This window comes from Cydia splendana, chromosome 11 (genome assembly GCF_910591565.1).
Source record: "Cydia splendana chromosome 11, ilCydSple1.2, whole genome shotgun sequence".
Taxonomy (NCBI): Eukaryota; Metazoa; Arthropoda; class Insecta; order Lepidoptera; family Tortricidae; genus Cydia; species Cydia splendana.
Window position 1 is genome coordinate 10525493 of NC_085970.1, and position 16861 is coordinate 10542353.

The 16861-nt window shown below is 37.2% G+C and overlaps 1 non-coding gene across 1 annotated transcript; it reads right to left on the minus strand.

Moving 5' to 3' along the window:
* Positions 1-10009: 10009 nt before the first annotated feature.
* Positions 10010-10081, minus strand: Trnaq-cug (transfer RNA glutamine (anticodon CUG)). The gene has a single exon. It is a non-coding gene; the product is annotated as a tRNA-Gln (tRNA).
* Between the last annotated feature and the right edge of the window lie 6780 nt (positions 10082-16861).

Here is a 16861-nt window from a genome sequence, read left to right on the forward strand (position 1 = left end):
GCGCCGTATGATGACTAATAAAAATTCGGTCAGGGCACAGTACATAAGACAATATTTTAAACTATCCTAACCTCTGTTTGAAAGTGAAAATTGCCTTTACCTTACTTTGAGGTTAAGGTACCTAAAGGCAATCTTCACTTTCAAACAGAGATAAGGATATTTTAAAATATTTTCTTTCCTAAGCAAATATTTTTTTTTCTTTTAAAAAACAGTGATTATATAACCTCATATTAACACTGGTTCAAATTGCGGGAAATTGATTTTACATTCGATTTATTTAGTTAATGCGACTTTAGTGATGCCAATAACAATAGAGGTTTTTTTATCAACGGATAGTGCTGCAAATAAAAAAACCTCTAACAGTATTTAATGTTTTAAACTATAGGTAAATTAAAACTGTATTTTCAAATAAGAAATAATATTTTTCTCATTCCGTTAAAAACTTTAAAATACATAAATATTTAGCATGTCCGTGACGTCGGTTACATAAGTACTCGTATTTGATCAACCCGTAAATTACTCGTTATTAAAGCCAACATTACAATAGCGTACTTACAAAAGCATTTTCACAACAAAACTCTCAAATACGGTTTCCACGTTTAATTTAACTACAAAACCGGCAACAATCAAGTCCAATGCAAACCACAGCCACAAAAAGCCTGGCAATCCATTGTTCACGCACAATACTGTTGTTTCAACCCCGTAAAAATGGGGTTTAATAAAACACCTGCAAATTGAATTGTTAATTTCAGTTGTTAACCTGCACTGTTTGCTAGAACTTGCTGATTACACTGTGGAAGGAAAATACTAAAGTATTTTGCACAAAACGTCGTATGTCCATTAAACGCCCGTGTCGCTTAAGACCTTTTACCCCAGAAAAATGCCTGACGGCAAAAAATAAACTTGTTAAGCTAAAGTTAGTGTCGCTTTTGACGTTTTAAATTATAAAACATAGCGCAATTGCAATGTGCATTAAAGCACGTCTAAGTTATTAAAAAGCAGTTCTTTCATTCGTTATTAACTTTATACTGCTTTTTAATAACTTAGACGTGCTTTAATGCACATTGCAGTTGCGCTATGTTTTATAATTTAAAACGTCAAAAGCGACACTAACTCTAGCTTAACAAGTTTATTTTTTGCCGTCAGGCATTTTTCTGGGGTAAAAGGTTTATAATATAAACTCATATTTCCTCGTTAAGTACGTTATTCAATTGTGAGTGCGTCTAAAATTCATTTTTTGTACCTAGTGAGATGGATTGAGATAACTTCGAAGGCGGGGCAATTTTGAAAATGGCAACTAAACCAGAAGCACAGGCAATAGGTACTGTAGTGTCCTGCTTTTCAAACCAATCTAAGAAAACGGGACGACACTTTAGTATTGCCACTTTTTAATTTCTACTCTTTTTGTCAGACTATAATTTACCAACTCTCACGCTAAATGCAACGCTTACCAAGGCATCTTGCATACTGTTTGCTATAGTAATAGAATGTGATTCTAGTTTAGTAGATAGGTACATATTTGCTATTTTAAAAATTATCCCGCCTTCGAAGTTACCCCAATGCACCTTACCTAGTACTTACATTATACATATACATTATACAGTACATTATATTTTGTTCATTAGATTGGGTTAGATAATACATATTATTTACGTTCATTCTTACATTGATTTCGGTTTGGCAAAAAAAAATACACCATAAATTCATACCAATCCTTTTGAGTTCGAAAACATTTTCTTTGCTAAGCTTGAATTGTAGCGACAAAATAACTAATTTATTTTCCTTATTTTGTAGATTTAGGATTTAGGTCAAAACAGACGTTTTATTCAAATCTGGACAAAAAAAATAAACGAAATTTAGCACATTACAACAGAGGAGCTATTTCACATTGTTTCTTCTAAATCGTGACTTCGCCTTACCAGAATCCCGAGATTTGTCAAATACTTCGTTGAACTAAACTCGAGAATACGCCGGTGATATTGTCACTTTTAAACGTACATGCTACGAATATGCAGTGAAACGCTCCATGTGCAGAGCGGAAACAGAGGAATAAAACACATTCTGCTGGACTGCAACCAGCTACCTATGGCCATAGTGTACCCGGACACTAAAGGGGCCCACAGATTATCTACCAGTTCGCCGTACGATATCAGCCTGTCAGTTAATCGCAAAAGGTGATAGCTCCGAACAACTGACAGGCTTGTAATTTTTAAAGGAGGCAGAGCAGAGAGAGTTTTTGGTAAAGGAGGCAGTTAACAACATGAAAACCTTGCTAGGTTTTATGGAACTGGGGTGGTCAGAGCAGCCCTAAGTAGCTCTAGGTTAGCACTATTTTGCGTTAAACCGAGGTCATTTAACACAAAATATGTACAATGACTGTATATTTGCGGGAAATCCGGTAGGCATTTGCCTAGTAAGCGGGCAGAAGCGGACTGCGGACTCCCATGAGCCGTGGCCATATCCCCGTGGCCACGGGATAAACGCGCGGTAGGAAGAAGAAGAAGAAAACGCGGGCAGAAGTTACTCATATTAAAATCTGTATTCCGCACCCAAACGTCATTTAAAATGTCGAATACCGTTCCAGTTAAAATTCTCGGTACGAAAACTTTTTGAATCTGACCGCCCGTATTTTCAAGTATAATTGAATTGGTCTCTTTGCTTTTATCGAGTCCGTTATTGTTATTGCCTGCCTTTGAACTCAATCCTGGCCTGATATTATTCTCCTTTACCAAGCACATTGCCTCCAGTAAACAGTATAATTGTGACCCCTGAAGCGGAGACATTCGACAATGACAGCAAAATGGGATCAACTTACATCAATTTGTTGTAATTTAATTTGGCCTTGCAAAATCCTTGTCTTAGTTCCAAAGATTAGATCAAGCACTAGTTTTTGCGAAAGCAAGGTTCAGTTACTTACCTGGAAGGGGGACCTTATTTAATGGGTTACAGGTTCTTCACAATTTCTTGCCAACCGCCTCATTAAATGGTAGACCTATAATATGAATCACGAATTCACAGTTATACTGGATGAACTATAGCTGTACACGGAAAAAGTTGTTTTTAACATCGCTGTTTTACGGTACGTTTCCACGAATCGAATCACCTTCAATTAAATCTAATGGAGCTTCAATTTTCATTCAAAATTAAACTGTAACTGCTACGCCGTTGGGTGGTTTTTGCATCAAGACCACTGTGTGAGATATGAGTTTTGTTAAATAACTTATTAATATCGAATGCCAGCAGACGAGATTTCCTTTGAGGAGTCAATTACTTTATTCAATTTAATAATATCGCATCAGAGATTTGGGGGGGGGGGGGGGACACTTAACAAATTACGTGAAATGTAAGGACAGAAAGTGATATCAGAATTTAATCTCGGCTGGTATGAAAGAGAATATCATATCAATAAGTATGAATTATTCATCTTCATCTAAATCAGTTCCGGTTCCGGTTGGACAAGGTATGGCGATATTTTGAGTCCCAGGAAAATATTTATTTATTATTAGTATCCTTTTTATATGAGGGGTAAACTGAAAGTTTTGAGAAAACTGTAGTAATGAGGCGGTCACTCTTTGTTTTCACTAGCGACCCGACCGAGACATCGAGCATCAGTTAACAAATTATACACCTAAACCTTCCTCAAGAATCACTCTATTGATAGGTAATAACCGCATGAAAATCCGTTTAGCAGTTTTTGAGTTTATCGCGAACAAACACACAAACAGACAGACGCGGCGGGGGACTTTGTTTGTATACATTTTCATTAGGCTAAGATGACCCTAAAACGCGTATGGCTCATTCTCTCAAAGCCTTTTTTGTATGGCGATTTTTGTTTGCATGAAAAATATTTTTTTCTGATGTCAATCAGAATCTACTGATGTGCAACTTTTTTTGTCAATATTTTTAATAAGCGCACCACTGCTATGTAAAATGTTTGCCGGTCAAAATTTTAATAACACTCGACAAACCAATTTTCATATTGCCAGCAATCCTGCGGGCTCAGCACGGTTCCATTTTTATCGCCTATCACTATGCGCGTCCATTTCGCACTTACATACTTGTTAGAACGTGACAGGCATGGTGACAAGCGATAAAAACGCGACCGTGCTACGGGGGCTGAACTTCTTCAACTTCAACATTTATTCAGCAAATAGGCAACAAACACTCTTACACGTCAACATTGAATTTACATACAGTTTTATAAAATACAACTAACTGCGACTACCTATTTATTCGGAAATATCACAACCTATTTATTCGGTCCGTTCGGGACAACTTATGCCTTAAAAAAATATATTTCATAAACTTTAGGCCAATTTTTGTTATAGGCATGATCTCTTTAGTTGTTAGATGATGTATTTAGTACAGTAGTGTTGCATATTTATCAGGCGGTTGGTAAAGAAAGTTGCGCGGTGATTCTAGCCCTTAATTGCAGGCAGGCAGTGTCCAAAATACTGTACAAAATCTTTGACCCTCTTTTTGTATTTGATTTTCGTAACCAGAACCATTGATACCTACTACTTAGGGCATACTGAAAATTCTGGACTGGCCACTTAGAAAAAATAAGTCTTCTCATATATCAGAATCCAGAAACTTTCAGTATGACCCACGTATTGAGCGCCGAGGAGCTTTGATCTTATGCCCTTTCGGGATTTCAGCCAAATTAAGGGAGAAGGGAGCCGAGTGTTATTTTAGACCTGCAATTGCCGACTTCTGAAACTCAATATCTACGTCGCCAGCCTGTTTTGACCTTAAATAAGCTGGATTTAAAAGTTTAATGACGAGAGTGCCGGAATTGACTCCGATATCACCTTAATTTATGGACCCTCTGGCCGTTATTGAAAAAAGCTTTTTGGGAACCTCTCCAAACTCCATTTATAATACGAGTAGCTTGCTCTAATGGAAAATCTTAGCATATTTTGAGGATTTTGTTTCCCGTACGATGGTTGCACTTACGCGGTTATCACACGGTCGTCCGCTCCCGTGTTTGAGAGAGACAACGCTATCAATATACGTGCTGTGTCCTGCTTGCTGGGAGCCGGACAATTTTGAAAAGCGCATTACGGTAGGCATGGTGGATGGAGGACGGGGTAGTGGACATCCACCAACCCGCTGGGTGGACACTGTAAAGAAGACCTGCCAGGGATCTACACTGGCGCCTATTATTAGGAAGGCGGAAAATCGTGCAGAATGGAGAGCCTTGGTGCACAAAATAACGACCTCATATGGTCGCGACCCTCAGTCATGAGAAATCGAGGAAGAATAACAAGTCCTGCTTGCTTAACGCAAAACGGGGTACAGGATGTAGCGCATAATTGTTTTCCATCGTATTGTCTCGGAAACGTTCTTATTTGTCATGCTACTTCAGTCAACCTCAGTACTTTTTGTACCGAGACTGACTGAAATAGCAAGTCACGTTCGTACGTTTCCGTGAAAATACGATGGAAAATAATTATCCACTACATCTGTTTTTACTATTGTGTTGTGTGAATTCCCGATTTTTCGGCACGTGTCGGCGGCGAGTTAAATCATCAGACATAGGGTCATTGCGCTGGTTTTCGTCCGGCTCTAGTTTCCGTCCACTTGACGAAATTTGAATATAAACCTTCATTGCTGTACTTTGGACTTATTGCAATTTATCTATCTACATAAAAATTATATTTCGCAAGTAGCTAATTAAAAATGAAATGTATAGCTGCTAATCCGTCAAGTGGACGGAAACTGGCACTGGACGATACACTGACGCAATTACCATATCGGATTCTAGGGGCCAAAATTTTATGACTTAATGAGTTAGGAGTTCCTATATCGCTAAATTAAATTATCGATACTATCGCCTCCAGCTTTGTAACTGTATATTATTTGTACTTATGTATTATTTTGGGGTCGTTGATAAAGTTTATACAAAAAACATGATGAATGAAGTTTCAAAAATCCCATTCACGTTAATACTTTCAACAAAATTATGTTTGTACAAATAATTAAATCTTGAGCCATCACTAGTTGAAAGAAGCATAAGGTCAATGTGGCGAAGTCCGGCATACTTTTTTTTTTTTTACTTTGGAGTGATCTAGTTCCGTTAATTATTCACCTATGTTACTGCTTGTAATCGCATACGATGAAGAATTTAATAATTAATAGTTTAGCCTTAGTGACAGATCATTTCAAGCACAAATTAAGCAAAAACAATGGCATTTTTTAAAATTCGGCGAGTAGACGGACTTCCCGTGCAGTTTAAGGGAAGTCCGTCTAGTTATGATATCAGCCAATCTATGGGAGTGTATATGTTCGTAGACAAATTCCTAAAAAGAACGGATCAAGACAATGAAAAGTGTATTTTAAACTTGTTAATATACGGTTCAGATTCGAAATAAACACCATTTTTCTAAAACAAAGGCAAGTCCGGCATATACTACCAAAATGGGGTGGTAAACCTTTTTTGGCAAATAATTAAACATAATTATTTTTTTTATTTCCGAAATAAAAGATCAATAGTAATTTTAAAATGAATTTTAATCGTTTCTTTTAATTTACTGAGATCAAAATTTAATTAAGTAACATCATGCGCAAAGTCAGGAGGATTTTTTGATACCTTATCAAATCGTTATAATATTAAAGTCGCACAAACAGTTGGTAATCTCTGATTTAACGAAAGTCCGGCATATGACGGACTTGCCTTGAACATAATAGACGGACTTTCCAACTTAGTCAAATTTTAATATGATTAATTGTGGAACGTATAATTACAAAACTAAGCTAATTTCTGATATTTTAAAAATAGAATAAAGACAACTGGTTCTTAGGCTACCTACGTAGTTACTTTTTGATGCACAATCTTTTCAAAAACTATTTAAAAAAAATTTTTTTCGAACGGCTGTCGCACTATGACTTCGAGTTCAAAACACGAAATGACTTGTTGAGGCGGATTGCTCTGAAGTTGGTTGTCAGAGCGCCATCTGTTTTACAGTGACGGAACTAGCGTGAAGAACTGGTTAATCGACTGGACTCCAAAGTCGCATACGCCTTCAAATTCAAAAGTTATAACGTGTTGACGGACTTGCCTTGTAGACGGACTTACCCACAGTGACCTTAATTGAGTTTATCGATAGGTACAGGTCATTAAATTTTACCCCGTATAATCCGATGTTTGCACATCATCATCATCGATAGCTACTCCCTATCTGTCATTAAATTTTGCCCCGTAGAATCGGATATTTGCACATCATCACCATCCTGACAATAATATGGCCATAATTGGAAATTCTTTCTGGCAAGTTCTGTCAACGCGTGGGAACAGTATTACCTGGTATTTATTCAAATCCGAAAGACGAGGGAATGTCCAATAAAAATGCAAAGATGGCAGCTATTCTTTCTCGGGAGTGACTAAATCGCCGTAGGGGTGGGGTCGCACTTTCTTTCTTACCTTATACTACTTAAAAGAATATATAGATGGCCAAAAAATAAGTGCATTCCCGTTGCTAGGGAGGTATTGGGATTATACTAAGCAACTTTTACTATGGAACCAACCCAGAAATCGCGAAAAAAAGATTTACCCTCCCAAAGAAAATGGATCAGCCAAAATGTATGAAACAGCCAAATTTTTTCCTGTATTGAAGGAAAAAACTAGTGGCTCTGTGAACTGTACAACTAGCCAGCATAACTTAAATAAAACTTAATAAATTTATGGCTACTAATTTTGAAAAAAGAAATGAACTGACAAAAAAAACTATTTACTTACTACCAAAGACATATGTAACTTCGTATAAGACGAATAAAGTCTAAGGAAAAAACGTGCCTCGGAATTCAAGTAAAAGTCATTCTCGAATAGGTGGCGCAAACACCTTTAGCCTATCCTCGGCTAGATGGCGTGACGACACCGTTTCATATTTAACAATTTTAACACATAGATATCAGTGAATGAACATGGATCAAAATGATATAAAAATAATAAAATCATTTATCCGTATATATACATTTTTTGATAACTTTATATACGTTTTCATTTTGAGTTTTAGTCGTGTGTCGATAGATGGCAGTAAATTTACAGTGACTACACAATTTACAATGACAGGACCCCTCTACACTATCTATTCTTTTTGCTTACTACCTACCTGCTTACAAAATTTCACGAAAATCGGTTGAGAATTGCGATCTGTAGAGAAGACTGCGAGTGAAGTTACTACCTGTTGAATAGGTAACCGATTATTTATATTATACATAATTATAATACAACTTTTCTATTTTAACAGCGCACTATGTGGTAGGCATAATTATTAATTATCACTAAGTAGAGTGCAAGTTCAGCGGCAGTTAAGCGTTAGGGGGCTTTGTTCGCTGTCATAATTTTTTGTATGTATAAGTTTTGTGTTAAGAAATAAATAAAATAAAAAATCTCATACAAATTGGGGCTTGTGCACAAATCACGCGAGGTTCGAAAGGGGGGGTGGGGGTCACGAAAAAATCACGATCACGATCACAGATCACGTTGGTTATAAGGAGAACGCACGTGTATTTTTCTACAGTGAACGAAACTAAGTAAAAATACTTACCACATGAGTAGATACTTTTTCCTTATTTTGTCAAACATAACTTCACTCCGCACTTCAAAATAGCAAGTCTATTTTACGAAATATTGGAGCGCGTGGCTTAGACCCGTCGGATTGAAAAATTTCAAAAAATACACGTGGGGTTACGTGGGGGAGGGGGGGTAGCCAAAAACCTCACCAAATATCACCAAGGGGGAAGGGAGGTCAAAGAGTAGCCGAAAACACCTCGCGTGATTTGTGCACAACCCCTTGCAGTCGGGTTGCAGTCCGTCTGCATCAGCCCTAGCAGGGACGCCCCGCTCCGCTCGCACTACTAGGTACCTATTTTTAACTCCCGTTTTTCCGATTCCTGATTTGAAGTGCTTCCGTAATTGCCTCGCCTTATAAGTCGACGGGGGCTTATTGCGCTAAATCAATCGTCTGTCTATTCCTTTCCTGAGTCAATTAGATTTTGATTTATGTGGATCAGATTATTAAGAATCCGTTCCAAGAAATAATATATTATTTATTTATTACACCTCATTATATAAAGCTTAAACCAATCAATATTTCTTATCATGAGTATATATCATGAGTGACATCTCCTTCTTCTTCCTCGCGTTATCCCGGCATTTTGCCACGGCTCATGAGAGCCTGAGGGTCCGCTTGACAACTAATCCCATGATTTGACGTAGGCACTAGTTTTTATGAAAGCGACTGCCATCTGACCTTCCAACCCAGAGGGGAAACTAGGCCTTATTGGGATTAGTCCGGTTTCCTCACGATGTTTTCCTTTACCGAAAAGCGACTGGCAAATATCAAATGATATTTCGTACATAAGTTCCGAAAAACTCATTGGTACGAGACGGGGTTTGAACCCGCGACCTCCGGATTGAAAGTCGCACGCTCTTGCGCTGGTCGCTAGGCCACCAGCGCTTTTACCACCACTACCAGCACTATCATGAGTGACATCATCCGTAAAAAAAACAATACCTATTATATGATATGATAGACTTTGGGACATATTATAGAGAAAATTAATGAGTGTTAAAGTTTGGTACAATGAATTTATAACATTGTATTTATCACATACAAGCTCAACCCAGAAAATTTTAAGGGTCGCTGTCACAACCCGCCGCTGTCAAATAATATATGGACAACTATGTTATAATAAACCAAACAGAAGAAAAACAAATCCTGTCCATAAAATCCATAAATATTACAAGCTAAAACAAACAATAAATAAACAATGAATAAACTATTATCTACCTAACAAAACAGGGCACATAATAGCTAACAAAAATAAGCTAGAATCTGTTCGTAAAGAGAAGAGTCGGGGAACGTATTGGGCCCCATACATTCCACGACTCATCTCTTTCCGCACAGACTCTCATTTTTTTCTCTATATGATAATTTTAATTTATGAAAAAAAAAACTAAAAACGAAAACGACATAAAACTCCTAAGAAACGAGACGTAATAAGAAGGTCCCACCGAGATTTGAACTCGGATCGTTGGATTCAGAGTCCAAAGTGCTAACCATTACACCATGGGACCGCTCGGAAGCTCGACTGAAAGTTACGATCGGTATCCGCGTAAGCTCTAGTACGCATGACCTAGTTTATCCCTTTCACACATCGCGTCATCACACTCACGCCTTAGGGGAGCGCGCTTTCGAAAGCACGCTATATTTAAGTTTGTTTTTTATTAAATACGTATTATTATAGTTTTGAGAGCTACTTGTTGCCAATATTCTGAACAATATTTTAATTGCAAAACTTCCGTGAGTGACCCGTTCTTAATATATTCAATATTTTAATTCTTTTAAGTATGTAAGGACCTACCAAATTTTAGGGTTGTAATATGGAGACGATTTTTATCCCTTATTTTTCCTGAACACATTGCAAAATAAGCAAATTAATTAATTTATCACCGCATAATGGTAGTAGTTAAAGTTCGTATATGTACTCGCACTTAATAGGTAGGTACCTAAATAGTTCATAGCAGGGATATGATGTAGGTAATAATTAATTCTACGTGATTCGGGAAATTAATTAGAGATTCACTAGATATGAAATAGTAAACATATGTGACGTTCCACGGAAAAAGGTACTTTATGGCGGCTGGCGCTTACGCTATTACTAACGCCTCTCCAATATGCAGTCGGGGCAATGGTACCTTTTTCCGTGGAACGTCACATATCTTTACTATTTCATATCTAGTGAATCTCTAATTCATTTCCCGAATCGCGCCGTAAGGCAAATGACTGATAGAAGACTCACTTCTTATCTTATAAACAGACTGCGGGGGCTATTTTTAGTTTTAGTTCAGATTACTTATTGTATTTATTATTGGTGTTGTTCATACACGGTTCTCAACTCTAACAAGCCCTTGATAATCGTTTGTCCTTATCAGTCATTCTGACATCCTGGCTCCAATTTCACCACGGTGACAGGTGCGACAATTGTAAAACATCACTGTTGCTGACGTCACAGGCATCCATGGGCTACGGTTACCGCTTACCATCGGGCGGGACGTATTCCTGTTTGCCACCATCATTGTTTTATTAAAAAAAACTATTATATCGGAAAAAAACAGATATTTCTCTTGCTAAGTTTATGACAATTGTCACAAGAAACACTACAATTGTCACGAAATTCCGACATATACCTCATTACCTGTCAAGAATTACCTACAATTCTTCTAAATCTTGACAATTGTCAGAAACTTCGCAAAAGAAATATCTGTTTTTTTCCGATATAATAAAGTTTTTTTAAATAATACAATGATGGTGGCAAACAGGAATACGGCCCGTCCGATGGTAAGCGGTAACCGTAGCCCATGGATGCCTGTGACGTCAGCAACAGTGATTTTACAATTGTCGCACCTGTCACCGTGGTGAAATTGGGGCAGGGCTTTTGAGTACTACTCAAATCAGCATCTTTTTTCGAACTGTCAAAACGATTTTGCTACTATACACCGTGTTTTTTTTTATTTCCGTTAATTTCAAGGGTGCATTCCTGAGCTTAAATCAAGTAACTTTCCCAAAGACACCGATATTCTAATTAACTCCATTTCGGAGATAATCAATAATTTACTTTTTTCCTATAAGGCCTCTACAAGCGTGTACACTTGCCTTAGGGCCGGTTTACATATTGATTAGTGTTTAGAATGAGTTGCTACATTTGCTACTAAACTCAAGTACAATCTCGGTCGATCGATGTTCGAAATAACATTGATATGTCACAGATTTCAATTGTTTGGTTGAGTTAAATGTAATGCCCATGTTACAACAACGTTATATGCTACATTGAATTACTTTTTAAACTTAATTTTTTTTTACAAAAAATGGAAAAATATTTTATTTTTGAAAATTAACCATGCCAATTAATTCTCTTAAACGTACTTAACCATACCCCGAAGTTAACGGAATTCAAGAAAAATACGGTGTAGAATTTATATGAAACACTAGCATGTGACGTCACAATCAAATTACTTACTCTTCATAGTTTTATACGAGTTTTAAAATAGAAATTGTGTCTAAAAATAACTGCTGTCTTTATAAATCTTCTGGTGCTTTATTTCATGCATGGTGTAAAATAATTTAATTTAAATACAGTCATTTACCCTTTTTGTTTTTTGGAAGGGGGCAAAATTTATCAATGAACTTCACATACACCTTTGAATTTCTTCGCCGATGTAACATGCAGGTTTCCTCACGATGTTTTCCTTCACCGGAGAGCAACTATCATATCAAATGATATATATCATTACGTATGTAAGTTACGAAAAACTCATTGGTACAGTCACCAGCAAAAATATGTCAGTCTTCGAAGGCCGCAAAAACATGTGCCACGCTCTTATGGCTCTACAAATAAGCTCGTGTCAGATATTTTTGCTGCCTTCGTTGTGTGACATATTATTGCAGGTGACTGTACGGACCGGGGTTTGAATCCGCTACCTCCGGAAAGCACGCTCTTACCGCTAGGCTACCAGCGCTTTTTACAGGAAGCGGAAGTATTGGTCTTTATTTTAGTGGAGTCGACTATGCAATAAGGAACGTAGATTAATTCGGTCCTGGCTCCGAGTCGATTTGTAAGAACGGAAGCATCGATCAGCTAATGTAAGGCGATTAGTGGCACATATAGAAAAACGAAAGAAAGTCCAGTTGAAAAGATATCCGTACCTACATGGCGGGAAGAAGTTGAAGAAATTTGAACTTTTACATAAGGATGATCTTTTTCTCCAAAGATCATCCGACATCCGATATCGGAACGGACATTTTGAAAACGCTCTAACCCGAAATAGGCACACAGGCCTATTCGGATTTCGAGATAATCACAAGATCTTGAGACGATTTAGAGATCAACTAGATCTACATTAGATATCGACTAGATGTGACTTGGATATCTAAGTCATAACTTGTCGAAATCGTTCAAGAGGACCTCCAGAATCGCGGAAACGTCAAATCTGACATATCTATCTTACAAATATCTTTAAATTATCCGTATCGTAACTTGTTGAAGTCTGGTAGAAATCTAATTCATTTTCCGAATCGAGCCGATCATCATCATCATCATCATCTCAGCCATAAGACGTCCACTGCTGAACATAGGCCTCCCCCTTTGGGGGGTGTATGCCATAATCGCCACGCTTGGCAGGCGGGTTGGCGATCGCAGTCGAGTACACCGAATTTGAGGGACGCTGCTCCCCGTCCACCGGTGGTCTTGGACGTAGTTTAAGGACATACCCGGGTCCTGGACGTAGTTTAAGGACATATCCGGGTCCAAATCCGGGTCTATCGAGCCGATAGTTTCGTTAAAATAATGTACTTATACATTTAACTTTTTCTACTCTCACGCGAAGTGCACTATCTTGTCTGGATGTAACCTAGGGTCACCTAGCAGCACTAGAGCTTAATCTCATTTTATACCTTATCGGGGCTTCTCGCTTTATTTTTACGAGCTCTAAAGCTAATGCTCGTTGCGATAATGAAAAAGGTTAATGACTTTGGGTTTATATAATCATAGTCTGTATCTTTAGGTATTTAAAAAATAATTTGTACATTTTCGGGTAGTTATAACATTTATTTGTTGACCAACCAAATACAAAACTGCCTGGATCAGTCTCTGAACGACCTGACTTTAACCTACATTATTAATTGGTCATATAATGTTTTCATCTACCCTCAACTGGCTTAAGGAGCCATTTGAGGGTAGATGTTGTTTACTTTTATTTAAATACCTAAAGATACAGACTATAGGACTATAGGTAAGTACAGATCCAGTGCATAATTGTTTTCCATCGTTTTTTCATGGAAACGTAAGAACACGAACGTGTCTTACTATTTCAGTCAGTCTCGGTACAAAAGTACTGTGCAAGTACAAATACGAACGTTTCCGAGAAAATACGATGGAAAACAATTATGCACTACCTACATCTGTAAGGTTAGGATCAAACCCCGTTCGTTCATTGCTGTTCATCAAAAATAATGTTTACTTGTAAAAAAAGTAAATGGTATAGGTATCTAGTGTAGGTACTATTCATATTTACCTATCACCTATCTACAGTTATTAGATAATGACTGTTCTGCTAACGATTTGTTCAACTGATCACTCAACCCCGTTTATCCTGGAAATGTCGAATAGAAGTGCTAATAGATAGCTCTATTAAAACTAAGTTAGCACTAGTCTCAAAGTTGCCGAGTAGAATAGAATGGAATTGGCGTTGAAAGGGGTCGACATCTTAGGGCGCCACTCACACCGATATGATTTCTGAACTTTGCTTTTCAGGATTCCGGACCTCAACTAAATAAATAAATATTATAGGACATTTTTACACAAATTGACTAAGCCCCACGGTAAGCTCAAGAGGGCTTGTGTTGTGGGTACTCAGACAACGATATATATAATATATAAATACTTAAATACATAGAGAACAACCATGACTCAGGAACAAATATCTGTATCATCATACAATAAATGCCCTTACCAGGATTCGAACCCGGGACCATCGGCTTCATAGGCAGGGTCACTACGCACTACCATAACTTTGGAAAGTCAGATGGCAATCGCTTTCGAAAAGACTAGTGCCTATGTCAATTATTTGAGTTAAGTTACCAAACGGACCGCAAGGCACCCTAAGTGAGCCGTGGCAAAAATGCCTGGACAAAGTTAGGGGTATAATGATGACATTGATGACCCTAATCTTGTTTTATAAAGTTTACTCGGGTAATTCCGAAATTCGGATAATTCCGAAATTCAGATGAAAATCACCCAAAATTCCATCATAATAAAAGTCTCTTTTCGGAATTATCCGACAGTTCTCGACATTCGGATTTACTCGAATACACCTTACTGGGTAATTTTGGGGTCGTGATGCTGAATGTCAAAAATGTATTAAGATACTAAACTAACCCCAAAATCGCGAAAGAAAATGTAATGGATGTTTAGGGCCCAGCGTCGACGAAATTTATGGTATATTTTTTTACACGATTTTCATATCGGTCCCATGGGAAACCTTGGTTCAGTATGACCATCTATAGATTTTTGAAATTTGGGATCACGACCCCAAAATCACGCAGTACCTATACTCTGTATCTTTAGGTTTTTCAATAAAAGTAAACAAAATCTACCCTAAAATGGCTCGTTAAGCCAGTTGAGGGTAGATGAAAACATTAAGTACACGATCAAATAATGTAGGTTAAAGTCAGGTCGTTCTGTGACCTGTGACTGATCCAGACCATTTTGTTAATTGGTCGGTTAACCAATAAATGTTATAAGTACCCAAAAATGATTTTTTTTTTTTATTTACTTTTATTTAAATACCTAAATATACAGACTATAGATGTTATATGTTCTGTGTGAATGCCGGTCTAGTTCACAGTTTAAATTAATAGCAATCAATTGCAATGGCAATCAATTGCGGTGCGACCGGCGGGCCGGTTCAATTAATCGTGTTACGTTTTGTCACTTATAGTCGGCCATTGCTGACACTCGTAAAGGTGAGAAAATATTATATTTCTGGGCCGATTATTTATTTTTGTCGATGTTTTTTTCGTTAGACTCCGATCAAATTTGGTTTGTTTGAACAGCTCCTCATTTTGAGCGGGATAAACATGAAATTACAACTTACCCGAACAAAAAGTAATTTTCCGTTGAGTTAGGTACGAAAGTAATGTAATGTATTTATTTTGGTATTGTGGTAAAAAGTACAGAATTTTTCGAAACTCATTGAAACTGAAAGTTTTTTAGGAGATACGGTGAAATTACGCTTAATACTGTAAAGAAAATGGAACTCTGCCTACCCGATCCCGGCCATCAGGAATCCGTAAAAAAAAAAAAAAAAAAAAAATTTAAACTTTATTTTTAAAATAGAATTAACATACAATTAACTTGAAGAACTAATCTTACATTTTTAAGATTATTAGAACTAAGGGACATGGGGAGCAACCCCTATCAAAATTATTGAACATTACCATTAAGTGTTTTTACATGCTACTGAGTCTTTTTACATTTATCTCTATCAGTGCCTTTTTACCAATAGCCTTAATATTATTAGGTTTCTTATCTATATTTTCAATACACCGTGGTACACCGGCCCCTTTTCGAAAGTAACTTGAAAAAGGATCGATGTAATTAAATGTTAAAGAGAATTTTAACTTTAGATACTGAAATTGTCAATTAATAGTATTCAATAGAACCTTCCACATCTCCGTTTATGGCATTTCAATCAATTGACTGAAATCGTCATATTTTTTAGACTTGATATGATGACCAGCCGGCCGAACCAAGGTGACAATAATCGTTTGCGCTTCGCCATCGAATCGCTTTGTGTCTCTCTGTCACTCTTCCATATTAAGGCTTCGTCCACGGAACCTTTAGTGTGACAGTTGCGTTTCGTTCGCTACGGAGCGTTAGCGATTGGCATGTTCTCTACAGGACCAGAGTAGAATATGACTTTAGAGAAGTACATACTTATACAGTCTGGTTAGCTTGAAATTGCCCACGAAATGTCGTTTCAACATTTATGTACTTATGTACACTCGGGTGCAAAGAAATCGGACCACCCCAGCATTTTCAACATTTTTTCAATTTCTGTAAAAACTGTAAGTGCTACTGTGACATATTGTATACCTAATGAAAGGTTGGCTTTTCCTCTATAAATTGATGTGCCTTTCACAGGTTTACTTTCAATATTTTCAGGCTTTCAGGGCTAAGAACTTTGTCACCCTAAAAATGCGTACTGGAGTGAAACTTATGGGAAAACTGCGATTCTAAGGAAATCAAGGAAAAATTAAAACAATTTTCAGCATTTTAATACCGTGTATTGCCTCCT